Source organism: Pinus tabuliformis, chromosome 7, assembly GCF_031772625.1.
Source record: "Pinus tabuliformis cultivar Carrire ecotype Pingquan chromosome 7, CPIR1, whole genome shotgun sequence".
In the NCBI taxonomy this organism is placed as follows: domain Eukaryota; kingdom Viridiplantae; phylum Streptophyta; class Pinopsida; order Pinales; family Pinaceae; genus Pinus; species Pinus tabuliformis.
Window position 1 is genome coordinate 1,312,536,130 of NC_142293.1, and position 12,526 is coordinate 1,312,548,655.

Sequence of the window (12,526 nt, forward strand, 5' to 3'; positions counted from 1 at the left end):
GGAAAACACTTGCCAAATTCTAGTATACCATCAAAATTCATCAAGCCATACTGAGCTGGGATCCGGAATCTTCATTGACAAGGCCAACATTGAAGGGAATAAATCTGCACATTAAAACTGGAGAAAAGGTAGCAATTTGTGGCTCAGTGGGATCAGGGAAATCTGCTCTGCTATATACAATTCTTGGAGAAATCCCAAAAATTTCAGGAGATGTAAGTTGAACATTAACTACTCTTCTTGAGCAAAAGTAACCATTTCATGGTTCAACAAGATTGTAGATGCAACTTTTTTGCTTTCTATATACAAAAATTCTTCCATAAACTTTTTCATTGGACTATGTGCAGGTTGAAGTATATGGCAATGTTGCCTACGTGGCACAAACAGCTTGGATTCAGAGTGGTACTGTCAGAGATAACATACTCTATGGGAAACCAATGGACAAAAATCAATACAAGAAGGCAATAAAAGCTTGGAGGATTGAATATGAGTGGAGGACAAAAACAGAGGATTCAGTTGGCTAGAGCAGTATATAACGATGCTGACATTTATCTATTGGATGATCCCTTCAGTGCAGTTGATGCTCATACAGCTTCAACTCTATCAAATAAGGAGGAGACATTACATAAGAGAGACTCCAAGACTTGCTAATATTGCTTGTCATAGTATGAAAAATTTGGTTTACCTCTGCATCAGATTTGTAAAGATCTTAGAATGAGATCTAGACATATTAATGTGAAAATTTCTGTGCATATTAGATATAAAAGATTTGAGTTTTGGGTTATCAAAGCTATAGATTGAGAACTACATGGATTGCTTGATAGGATGGCTGGTTCGATTTGTATATCAGGATTGCTAGCTTCTTTGTGGTGGTAGTGTGAGATCAATTGGGAATTGCTACTCGTTTCATACTTCAAGAGGGAAATGAATTTCCCAATGATGGTGGTGATGAAGGAACCTAGCAAAAGCACAGAGAATAGCATAGTTGATTGAACAAAAAAATCAATTGTGTAAATACAAATGAGACACCCTACAAAGTGATGTCTTCTTGAATATTGATCAATATGAATGATTTTCCTTTCACAGTTCTTGTGTTTTGATTCTTTATGAATAGGAATTGATTCATTCAACTAAAATTGGTATTGTTGATTTTGATGGCACTTCTGTTCTCCAGCTTGATGATTGGGTGTTGTGCCGAATTTACAAGAAAAATGGTAATTCTCAGAGAGTACAAGGGGTAGAATGAGATGAATCACCAAGTGCAGATGAAGTGATGCCTTATTTGCCTGATATTGATCAGCAAAACAAACTGCAACTGCCCAAAATTGCCTCTTTCAGTGGGTTGTTGAAGAGTGACGATCCTTTCATAGATGGTTTTTTAAACGATGAAGCCATGGATGGCAATGGAAACAACAGCAGACTACCTCAAGTCCAGTTCTCCAACCTCTCTCACAACAATTTCAGCAATAACAATGACAACAATAGCGATTGCCGATATGAAGTTGTCCCAAAACAAGAAGAATTAGCAGTGGAGAATGACAACAAATTCAATTCTCTCAAGAGGAACCTCTCCTTAGCATATGGGGATGATGAAACCAACCCTGCAAAGAGATTCAACAACATGCAGAAAAACTACAACTACAACGTCAACAATAATGTTTCAGCCTTGCTTAATTCAATGCAACCCAATCAAACTTTCCAACAACAGAACTTCCTAAGCGCATTGAATGATAGTCAACAGAATTTCAGACTTCCGTACATTCAGAACATGCATTGGACCACCTAAGCAAACAGAAAAAAATACTTCAATTCCAGACGCACAGGTATGCGAATGCATTCGGCCTTGATGGCAGTTGTATATCAGAAACAACTTCGGTTGTCCAGTCTAGGAAGACGAGGACATGCCACTAGTGAGATTGTAAACTACATAGCTGTAGATGCATATCGTTTTGGAGAGTTTCCGTGGTGGCTGCATTGGGGTTGGACCGTCCCTTTGAAAATATGTGTAGCAATTGGCATCCTTTTTGCCACAGTTGGATGGGCAGCTATTCCAGGTTTGCTCATCATCATTCTTACTCTCATTCTAAACAAACCTCTGTCCAAAACCCTCCAGAAGTGCCAAGCTGAGTTCATGACTACACAGGATGAAAGACTCAGAATAACATCTGAAATTCTTAATAGTATGAAAATAATCAAACTACAAGCATGAGAAGAAAAATTTAAAGAGCTGATAGAAAAATTCTAAGCTGTGGAGTTCAAATGGTTGTCTTCAGCACAATTTTATAGAACATATGGTACCATACTCTACTGGATGTCACCCATCATTACTTCATCTATAGTTTTTACTGGGTGTGCTATCATAGGGGATCCACCGTTAACTACCACAACCATATTTACAATGCTTGCAACATTCCATGTGATACAAGATCCAGTGAGAATGCTACCTGAAGTTTTGGCTATATTAATTTAGGCTAAAGTCTCCTTAGATTGTCTGGACAAGTTCTTACAAGATGACGAGCTGAGACCAGATTCTGTTGTGAGGAAAGCACTTGCCGGATCCCAGTATACCATCGAAATTCATCAAGCCATACTCAGCTGGGATCCAGAATCTTCATTGACAAAGCCAACATTGAAGGGAATAAATCTGCACATTAAAACTAGAGAAAAGGTAGCAATTTGTGGCTCAGTGGGATCAGGGAAATCTGCTCTGCTATATACAATTCTTGGAGAAATCCCAAAAATTTTAGGAGATGTAAGTTGAACATTAACTACTCTTCTTGAGAAAAAGTAGCCATTTCATAGTTCAACAAGATTGTAGATGCATCTTTTTTGCTTTCTATATACAAAAATTCTTTCATAAACTTTTTGATTGGACTACGTGCAGATTGAAGTATATGGAAATGTTGCCTACATGGCACAAACAGCTTGGATTCAGAGTGGTACTGTCAGAGATAACATACTCTATGGGAAACCAACGGACAAAATTCAATACAAGAAGGCAATAAAATCTTGTGCATTAGACAAGGATATAGAGAGTTTTCCTCATGGAGATATGACAGAGATTTTGGAGAGAGGATTGAATAAGAGTGGAGGACAAAAACAGAGGATTCAGTTGGCTAGAGCAGTATATAACGATGCTGACATTTATCTATTGGATGATCCCTTCAGTGCAGTCGATGCTCATACAGCTTCAACTCTATCAAATAAGGAGGAGACATTACATAAGAGAGACTCCAAGACTTGCTAATATTACTTGTCATAGTATGAAAAAATTGGTTTACCTCTGTATCAGATCTGTAAAGATCTTAGAATGAGATCCAGACATATTAATGTGAAAATTTATGTGCATATTAGATATAAAAGATTTTAGTTTTCGGTTATCAAAGCTATAGATTGAGAACTACATGGATTGCTTGATAGGATGGCTGGTTCGATTTGTATATCAGGATTGCTAGCTTCTTTGTGGTGGTAGTGTGAGATCAATTGGGAATTGCTACTCATTTCACACTTCAAGAGGGAAATGAATTTTCCAATCATGGTGGTGATGAAGGAACCCAGCGAAAGCACAGAGAATAGCATAGTTGATTGAATAAAAAAATCAATCGTGTACATACAAATAACACACCCTACAAAGTGATGCCTTCTTGAATATTGATCAATATGAATGATTTTCCTTTCACAGTTCTTGTGTTTTGATTCTTTATGAATAGGAATTGATTCATTCAACTAAAATTGGTATTGCTGATTTTGATGGCACTTCTGTTCTCCAGCTTGATGATTGGGTGTTGTGCCAAATTTACAAGAAAAATGGTAATTCTCAGAGAGTACAAGGGGTAGAATGAGATGAATCACCAAGTGCAGATGAAGTGATGGCTTCTTTGCCTGATATTGATCAGAAAAACAAACTGCAACTGCCCAAAATTGCCTCTTTCAGTGGGTTATTGGAGAGTGATGATCCTTTCATAGATGGTTTTTTAAACGATGAAGGCATGGATGGAAATGGAAACAGCAGTAGACTACCTCAAGTCCAGTCCTCCAACCTCTCTCACAACAATTTTAGAAATAACAATGACAACAATAGCGATTGCCGATATGAAGTTGTCCCAAAACAAGAAGAATTAGCAGTGGAGAATGACAACAAATTCAATTCTCTCAAGAGGACCCTCTCCTTAGCATATGGGGACGATGAAACCAACCCTGCAAAGAGATTCAACAACATGCAGAACAACTACAGCTACAACGTCAACAATAATGTTTCAGCCTTGCTTAATTCAATGCAGCCCAATCAAAATTTCCAACAATAGAACTTCCTAAGCGCATTGAATGACAGTCAACAGAATTTCAGACTTCCCTACATTCAAAACATGCATTGGACCACCTAAGCAAACAGAAAAAAAATTCAACAACTGCAAAGCCATTGACGTTTGACACACAGACAATATATCTAGGACAGTGATTTGATCTTTATCGAATTTAAATGTCATAAAGACAATGTATGAAACAACTAAATTCCCCCATTTCACAATTAGTATAACAGCACATGCATGAACACCATAACATTAGAAAAACTAGCACGCCATGAATTGGGCAATGGAATGAAAACATACAGGACAGTCTTCATCCCTCTTGATCAGATTGACATGTACTGGAACCCTCTTGTCTGCTGGCTCCAATTCTTTAGGGCATTTAGACTTCTAGATACTCTGCAAAAAAACAATTCAATGCCTATAAAAAAAATTGCAGTGTAGCATGAAAATTAGATTATGCTTGTTTAAACTGACATAATATGCAGCTTTCATCATAGAAATAAAAATGCTAGCACATACTACTTGACACAACATTACCATTTTGAATAACCATAATTGTCCAAAAGACATAACTGGCACAAATGCCGCTTGAATGAAAATAACACTGAAGCACAATTCCCATTCTAAAATCTAATTTCTGCATCCCTGTAATAAAAGTGGCATCATATAGAATGCTTCAAGATATGTCCGCAATTAGCTATGTAATTGGACCATTGAGAGGTCATGATGGATGAAAGTTGTATATATTATTATTCTCCAAGGACCACGGAGCTAGCTGAAATCCATTTTTATATGATTTGTGACACAGGTAGAGTTATTCAATATTACCATACTAGGAGTAATGAGTAAGAGATGTCTCGGTGTATGATGTTGCCATGGAATATAATAGGCATAGGAATAGTGTGGGCTGGAGGACAATACAGAGCTCCTTCATGAGCCCAAGCATTTGTTTTCACCTCCTTATCAACCACCAGTAGCTTCTTTGCGTCATAAGGAATATATCCTGGCAGGGATTCAGTTCATCACAATGTGATATGGTTTAAGGTCTTCATATTTCTAGGCAAATATATTAGAATGTTGTTTGAAAAGATTAACATACCTCTCCTTACGATTTTGTATATTGATATGGATACCCAGTTGTGGTTCGCGTGAATTCATTTGTTTAACTTCACCTTCAACTAGGCAATCTTTAAGGTATCTAAACAAGTTCAATGGTTATTTATGACTACTTTTATTCCATTTCATAGCCACTTTAACCCCCGAATAGGGTTTTTGGCATGGCTTCCTCAATTCAAACTCATTATCATTGACCCTTGCTTTCAAAAAGGCCCATTCACATTTCAATATTCTTCCACACACTATGCCTTACGGCGTTTCCTTTGCAACATTAGGTGCAAATGCTAGTTAACTTATATAATAAATTTTTTTTGGGTAATAATAATAAATGAAATTAAACTTGTAACTAAATTATGTTTTATAATTTATTTTTATTTTTACAACGTCAAAATTAAAAGTTTTGATATTTGTCAGCGTTTATTAATTATTTAATTTATATGAATACTTTAGTAAATATTTGAATATAGTATGAAAACTTTTGAATTTGAGTTTCTGTGATCCATAATGAATTATGAAACATAAATACATATTATGTGATTTATACGGAAAGACTTTTCGTAATTCAATATAAAAACTATTAAATATATTTAATTTTTTATAATTTCCTTTTTAAAATTTATTATAATTATAAAAATATACATTTTACTATCATTAATATCATTAAATGAAAAAATATCAATATTTCAATGTATATTTTAATCTAAAAAAATAATATCATTAAATGAAAAAATATCAATATTCCATATCTACTGAACATATATTGGTAGAGAGTATTTTGATTATTTAAAAAACAAAATTATAATTTATTTTGAAAAAAATATTACAATGGTGAAAATCTGCATATTAATATCATTGAGATAATTAATCTGACCGATATTAGAGTTCCATTGATAAATTCAATCTTTAAAAAGATTTTATATATGAATTTGACCAATATCACTATTCGATAGATTGTTTCAATCCAAAAATGTACAAAATAAGTTTATTGATACGACGGAAAGAATTTTTTTAATGGAAAGACCATAGTAAAATGCACATAATCCAATAAGAAAGAGAATTAGAATCAAAAAATATTTTGAGGTTAGATGGTCCGCAAAGTTTTTGTTGAAAGTATATGAGTATAGATCTATTTAAATAAGAATGTTAAATATGGATTTAATATAAGTTTAGAGGGATTTAATTTTTCCATTTGTCAAATTTTTTTGAGTCAATATTATTCAAATGTTTTATATTTTCTTTTTTTAATTTTTAATTTTTAGATTTTAATTTTTTATTTGATTGAGATGAGCAAAATTTCAACTTTGATGATGGACCGATAATGTTACACATCATACTGGGATGTAGAATGAGCCTCTCTTCTTAATAATCGGACATTTCATTTCCATATCTATAGTAAATTCCTTTTAAAAACTAATTACTCTATAAACATCCAAACATTCTCAGTCAATGAAGTGTGGTAGTCCATCTCTATTTCTCGTGAGCATGCATGTTTTATACTATAGTTTAGAGAGTGATTACATTTTATATTTTAAAGTCTCTTGCTATTCTTCCCAATACTCTATAAACATCCAAACATTCTCAGTCAATGAAGTGTGGTAGTCCATCTCTATTTCTCGTGAGCATGCATGTTTTATACTATAGTTTAGAGAGTGATTACATTTTATATTTTAAAGTCTCTTGCTATTCTTCCCAAAATAAATACTTTCTTATAAACATAGTACTATGGGCATGGTTTATTTGGGGTAATAAAAGTGATGGTTTATTTGGGGTAATAAAAGTGATTGTAATATTCAAACAATATGAGAAGTTCTGATAAATATTGAATATGGTTGAACATTGTTTATGGCTTAAATAGGGCATGCGTGTACAAGATCTTCAAATGAGTTTTGTTTTAGCTAGGAAGCTAAATAATTAGGGATATCATATAATGTTTGAAAGGGAGGTAGGAGATCTAAAATGCAGATAACATAAATTTTGTAAGAAATGTTTTATAGGTAAATCGTATAGGTATCATTTACAAGGGACAGTTCTAAAGTGGATACAGAAATTTTAAATTACATACATTTTGATATTTTTTTCCAATTAGTGAAAAATAACTAAGTGGGGTTTCTTACTTTATTACCTTTATGACCTTTATGGATGACAAATCAAAATCTGTGGGCTTTCTTTACTAAGAGAAAGGATAAAGTTTTAGACATTTCTAAAAAGTTTCATATGGTTATTCAAAGGGAAATTAGAAAATTATCAAGATATATTAGAATAAATAACAATGAAGAATATGGCTCTAAGGATTTTGAAGAATATTATACTGAATATGGTATAAATTATGTAAAAGCAATTTTTTGTAACCAATAAGAAAATGGAATAATTGAGAGAATGAAACACACAATAATGAAAAAGAAAGAAGTATTCTTTCAAATTCTAATTTCCATAAATACTATTGGGAAGATTCTATATGCTATTTAATAAATCATTCTCCCACAGCCTCATTCGATGGATGCATTCGATATTCTAATTTATGTAAATACTTTTGGTAAGATTCTATATGCTACTTAATAAATCATTCTCCCACAACCTCATTCGATGGAGGCATTCCTGAAAAAATAGATTGGCAAGGATTTATGATATACTAGATTCAAAATTCATAGTTGTGAACCATATATGCATATTCCTAAAGAAATGATGCACAACAAGAAGAATAGCATGAAGAACACCAAAATCTGTAGTCATTAGTAGAAATCCCAACCAAAATTTTATCAATTGATAGGTCTACTGAGACACATAGGATTTTCCAAAGATATCCCTCCTCAAAATATATTTCATTAACTAATGAAGGTGAAGCTACTTATTTCCAAGAAGCACTAGAAGGAGAAAATAGTATCAACTGCCAAAAGGTAATGTGAGAGAGAAGAAAATCCAAACATAATAATAACACATGTGGTTTTCTTCAATATAAAAATGAAGAAAGGTTCTAAATTACAATTGGTTGTATTGCATATTGCATGAAGGAAATAAAACTCAATAAAGAGTTAACGTAAGGCTAGTGGTGAAAGGCTTTAGGCAAGAACAAGGTATCAATTTAGTAGATATTTTCTCCCTAGTTGTCAAAATGTTACCATTACAAGTAGTGATTATTCTTGTAACTATTCTAGATTTAGAATTGGATAAATTATATGTCGAGATAACCTCCCTAAATGGATATTTGCTAGAAGAGATGCATATGGAGAAGCCAAAATGATTTATTGAAAAAAGTAGATAAAATTTAGTTTACATGTGGAAGAGGAGTTTATATGGGCTTAAACAAGCACGTCATCAATGGGATAATAATTTTGACTCTTTTTTTTATTGATCATTATTTTTAAAGGCTAAATGCATATCACGGTGTACAAATTGATAGTCATGGAAAATGACAATTTAATTATATTATTATTAAATGTTGATGGTATCTTCATTGATAATTATATATTCACAATTCATAGGTTGAAGGAGGAATAAATAATTCTATTGCAATGAAGAATTTAACACCAACAAGGAAAATTTTTGGATGCAAAATATACATCACAAGATAAGAAATAAACTTTGGTTGTCACAAGAATGATATGTTGGAAAAGCATTGGAAAAATTTAATATGTTTAATGCAAGACCTATAGATACACTTCTTTCTTCTCATCTTAAATTAACAGCTAAAAATATCCCACTAGTATTAAATCAAAAGTTGAACTAGCCAAGATTCCATATTCTTTAGTAGTAGGAAGCTTAATGTGTGTCTTTCTTTCACATTGAAAATTCAGTGGGATTGGCAAGTAGGTTTTCTTGAAATTTAGGCAAGGATAATTGAAAGGTTTTTCAATGGATTCTATGATATATTGAAGTCTCAACATATCGTTTTTTGTGATTTCAAGGTAGTAAAATTGGAAAAACTTCATGTGTATCTGGATTGGAAATTTTTGTGGTTCCTTTTACTAATGAAGTTTATTATATGATATAAATTGATGCATGAAATGAAATCCTTCAAATGAGTTATTTATTGGAGGATATCAATCGATTCATTACATGTTATATGGTGGGATATTATAATTGTAGAAGATAGCCCAATTCATATGTTTAAAAATAATTTCCCAAGTGAGAAGTAGGAGCTTTGAAAACATGAGTGAAACACTACTCCATTGTATATAACAATTTGTTGCTATCATGACGAACCTAATCTAGGTCAGCGGTGTAAAAATTAGAATGAATATTTTATTACAAAATAACTAAAGATAATGTAAAATTCTTGGAAAACGAGACACCAATAGATTTACCATGGTGTTGTGTGACAGTCCATGTAGATGTTAAGCATATGCATACTCTTGACTGTGACATGCAAGAAAACGAAAGGAAGAAAGACAACTTATGTTGCGCACGTGTGCTTGCTGTGTATGATTCCTCCAATGAATGAGTGATGGGATCGTGCAGTTTGAGTGGAGAAAGTATAATCTATGTGTGAGATCGATCTTCAATGCATACAGATGAGTGGTGAGGACCATTGGGTGTTTCAACAATTTCTTGATCGGAAGTGAAACCAACGTCAGGACAATAAGGGCCTAACATAACTATCAGCTTGGGTTGAAGTTCCTTGACAATCTGCGGGGTTTCAACTTTGTCGACAGATAGATCATAATAAACAGGTGGCTTTCAAAAATCAACTATGATAGAATCATGATCGTGATCAAATACGGGGGTAAATAGATCATGACAGCTATGATCAACAAAATCAATGATTTCATCAACATCCTTATGATCTGATGAATTAAACAAAGGGGTAGATGAAAAGTGAAAAAATTCACCCTCTGTGTTTCCAAAAAAGGAAGATGAGACATCAAGTGGATTTTCAAAGAATAATTGGTTCTCTCCATTATTGGATAATGGACTGACATCCAATGTGTTATACGAATGATCAACAATAGATGCATCCATAAACATAGATACACATGAAAAATCAGGGATGGCAGAATCACCAAAGATGACAGGAAAAATGGAGGAGGCATGGACAAAAGGGAATCATCCTTCGGGACAGGATGATGCTCAGACTCCCACTCATAATCTTCATGAATGATAGTGCAGGTTAGTTGTGGAACACCAACTCCATCAATAGCTTGATCCTTGTTCACAAAAGGTGTAGAGTTCAGAATGGAAGAACACATAGTGCAATCCGGACGATCAAAAGAACATGAAGACAGAAGTTAAGGTAAGACATGCATGTGAAAACCCATGGGATTCACAACCAAATCTGCATGAAAAATTGAGAGAAGTGATGTTAGGAGGATGTTACAGTTGAACAGACGTGTGTGCATGTTCTCCCACATCACTCTATGGTGGTGGAGTTATTTGATGAGGGGAGGGTGGACAGTCACTTATGACAGTGGCCATGTCCATCTATGATTATGCAGCTCCATCATCGAAGTATGCTGAGTGGGGTCTGAGCTTGAACTTGTTCTTGGGATTGACTGGTTTGGTAGGACAATATTCAAATTTGTCCATGAGATACTGGAATTTCATCTGACTTTTTGGAGCTCGAAAATGCAATACACAGAAGCGGTCCCAAAAATCCTAAGGTGATTCTTGCGGAGTCTTTCGTTGTTTCAACATTTTTTTGTCAAGAGGTTCTGGATCAAAATGATGGAAAGTAGACTCAATAAGTTAATAGAACTGATCAAATGAGTGCACACTGTCAGGTGGCAGACTACAACATCACCATTATGGGGATTCGTGAAGTGTGTATGCAAGCAGCAGACTAACCTCCTCATCAGAGAAGTCATCTACATCAACAAGAAATGCATACAAGTCTTTTAACTACATAGGCCAGGCCAGTTTGCCTTCACCATGATACATGAAATTGGACAAGAGATCAAAAAAAGCCCTCGTGATGTCGAGAGGTTCGGCATGCAAAAAACATCGTGGAGGGATGAGTTTGACAGTATCTATGATAGATTGACAGTATCATCTGGCCCTCCTTCTAGCACCATCCATGTTGATGGTGTTGGACCCGCCAACATTTCAGAGGATCTCCCCAGTAAGAAGTCCCATCTAGACCTCAGATTATTTGGTGTACGAGTCCTAGCAATGGATCATACGGTATTGCCTTCATCAATGTTGCACATAGAGGTAAGTAAGATGTCCTTGCTGGTAGCAAGGGTGTGTCATGCGTAGCAAGCCAAGGAAGGTGCATGAATGGGTCTAACACACAAAAGGTGGGGTGAGTGCGCCCCTTGGAAACTTGTGGAAACATGCAGCTTGGAAGGGAATACATGAACAAAGACACATCACCAACTGAAAGGTAGGTGAAACAACAATCCAAATTGATGGTTAAACCAACAACACATCTTAGTAAGATTCATACATACATATACAGAAGGAGTCTATAGATACATGCGTGAGCAAACAATTACGTATATCATTAAAGTAAGCAAGATAATTGAAATAAAATAACAACATATGCATGAAACATGTTTCCTCTATTATATTAAGAAGTGAAAATTCCAATCATACAATACAACCATGACCAACCACTAGTCTTGATAATGCATCGTTACAACCACTACCATCGGCTCCTCCAAAGAGATGTACTAGCTCTGCACTGTGGACAAGTCGAGGCTCGTTACAATACTCTCCAAGCTTCGTCTACGATACTCCTATCAGAAGCTTGGCTACCCAAAAGCCCTTACAATGAGTTATTAGGTTATATAAATAGAAAAGGGTGGGGTGACCCTTTACGTTCCCCTTTCTGACTCTTCACCTACCCTCATGACTCTTGAACTACTACATGACTGTTACAGTCAACTATCGACACTTGGATATTCACATTACAAGATGCTACATACAATATGCACATGTACCCATATGAGACAAAATAGGCTTTAGCAAGTCATGCAAGACATCACTAAGACTCAGACAACTGTGGGAAGACAAATTGTTGGACATCCTAATGATGGTCGATGGTGGTGAACTGATGCTAAGATTAGTAGTCCGTGATGGTGTCCATGTACTCTTTGGTGACATCTTTTTGGAAATGAACTCTTACCTCTGTTGCATCCAAGTACGTTGATTTGGCTCCATTGTCCAACTCG

At 34.6% G+C, this 12,526-nt stretch overlaps 1 pseudogene; it reads left to right on the forward strand.

Annotated features, from left to right (window-relative positions):
* Positions 1 to 1,822: 1,822 nt before the first annotated feature.
* On the forward strand, positions 1,823 to 3,244 carry LOC149252358 (ABC transporter C family member 8 pseudogene; annotated as a pseudogene).
* The last annotated feature ends 9,282 nt before the right edge of the window (positions 3,245 to 12,526 follow it).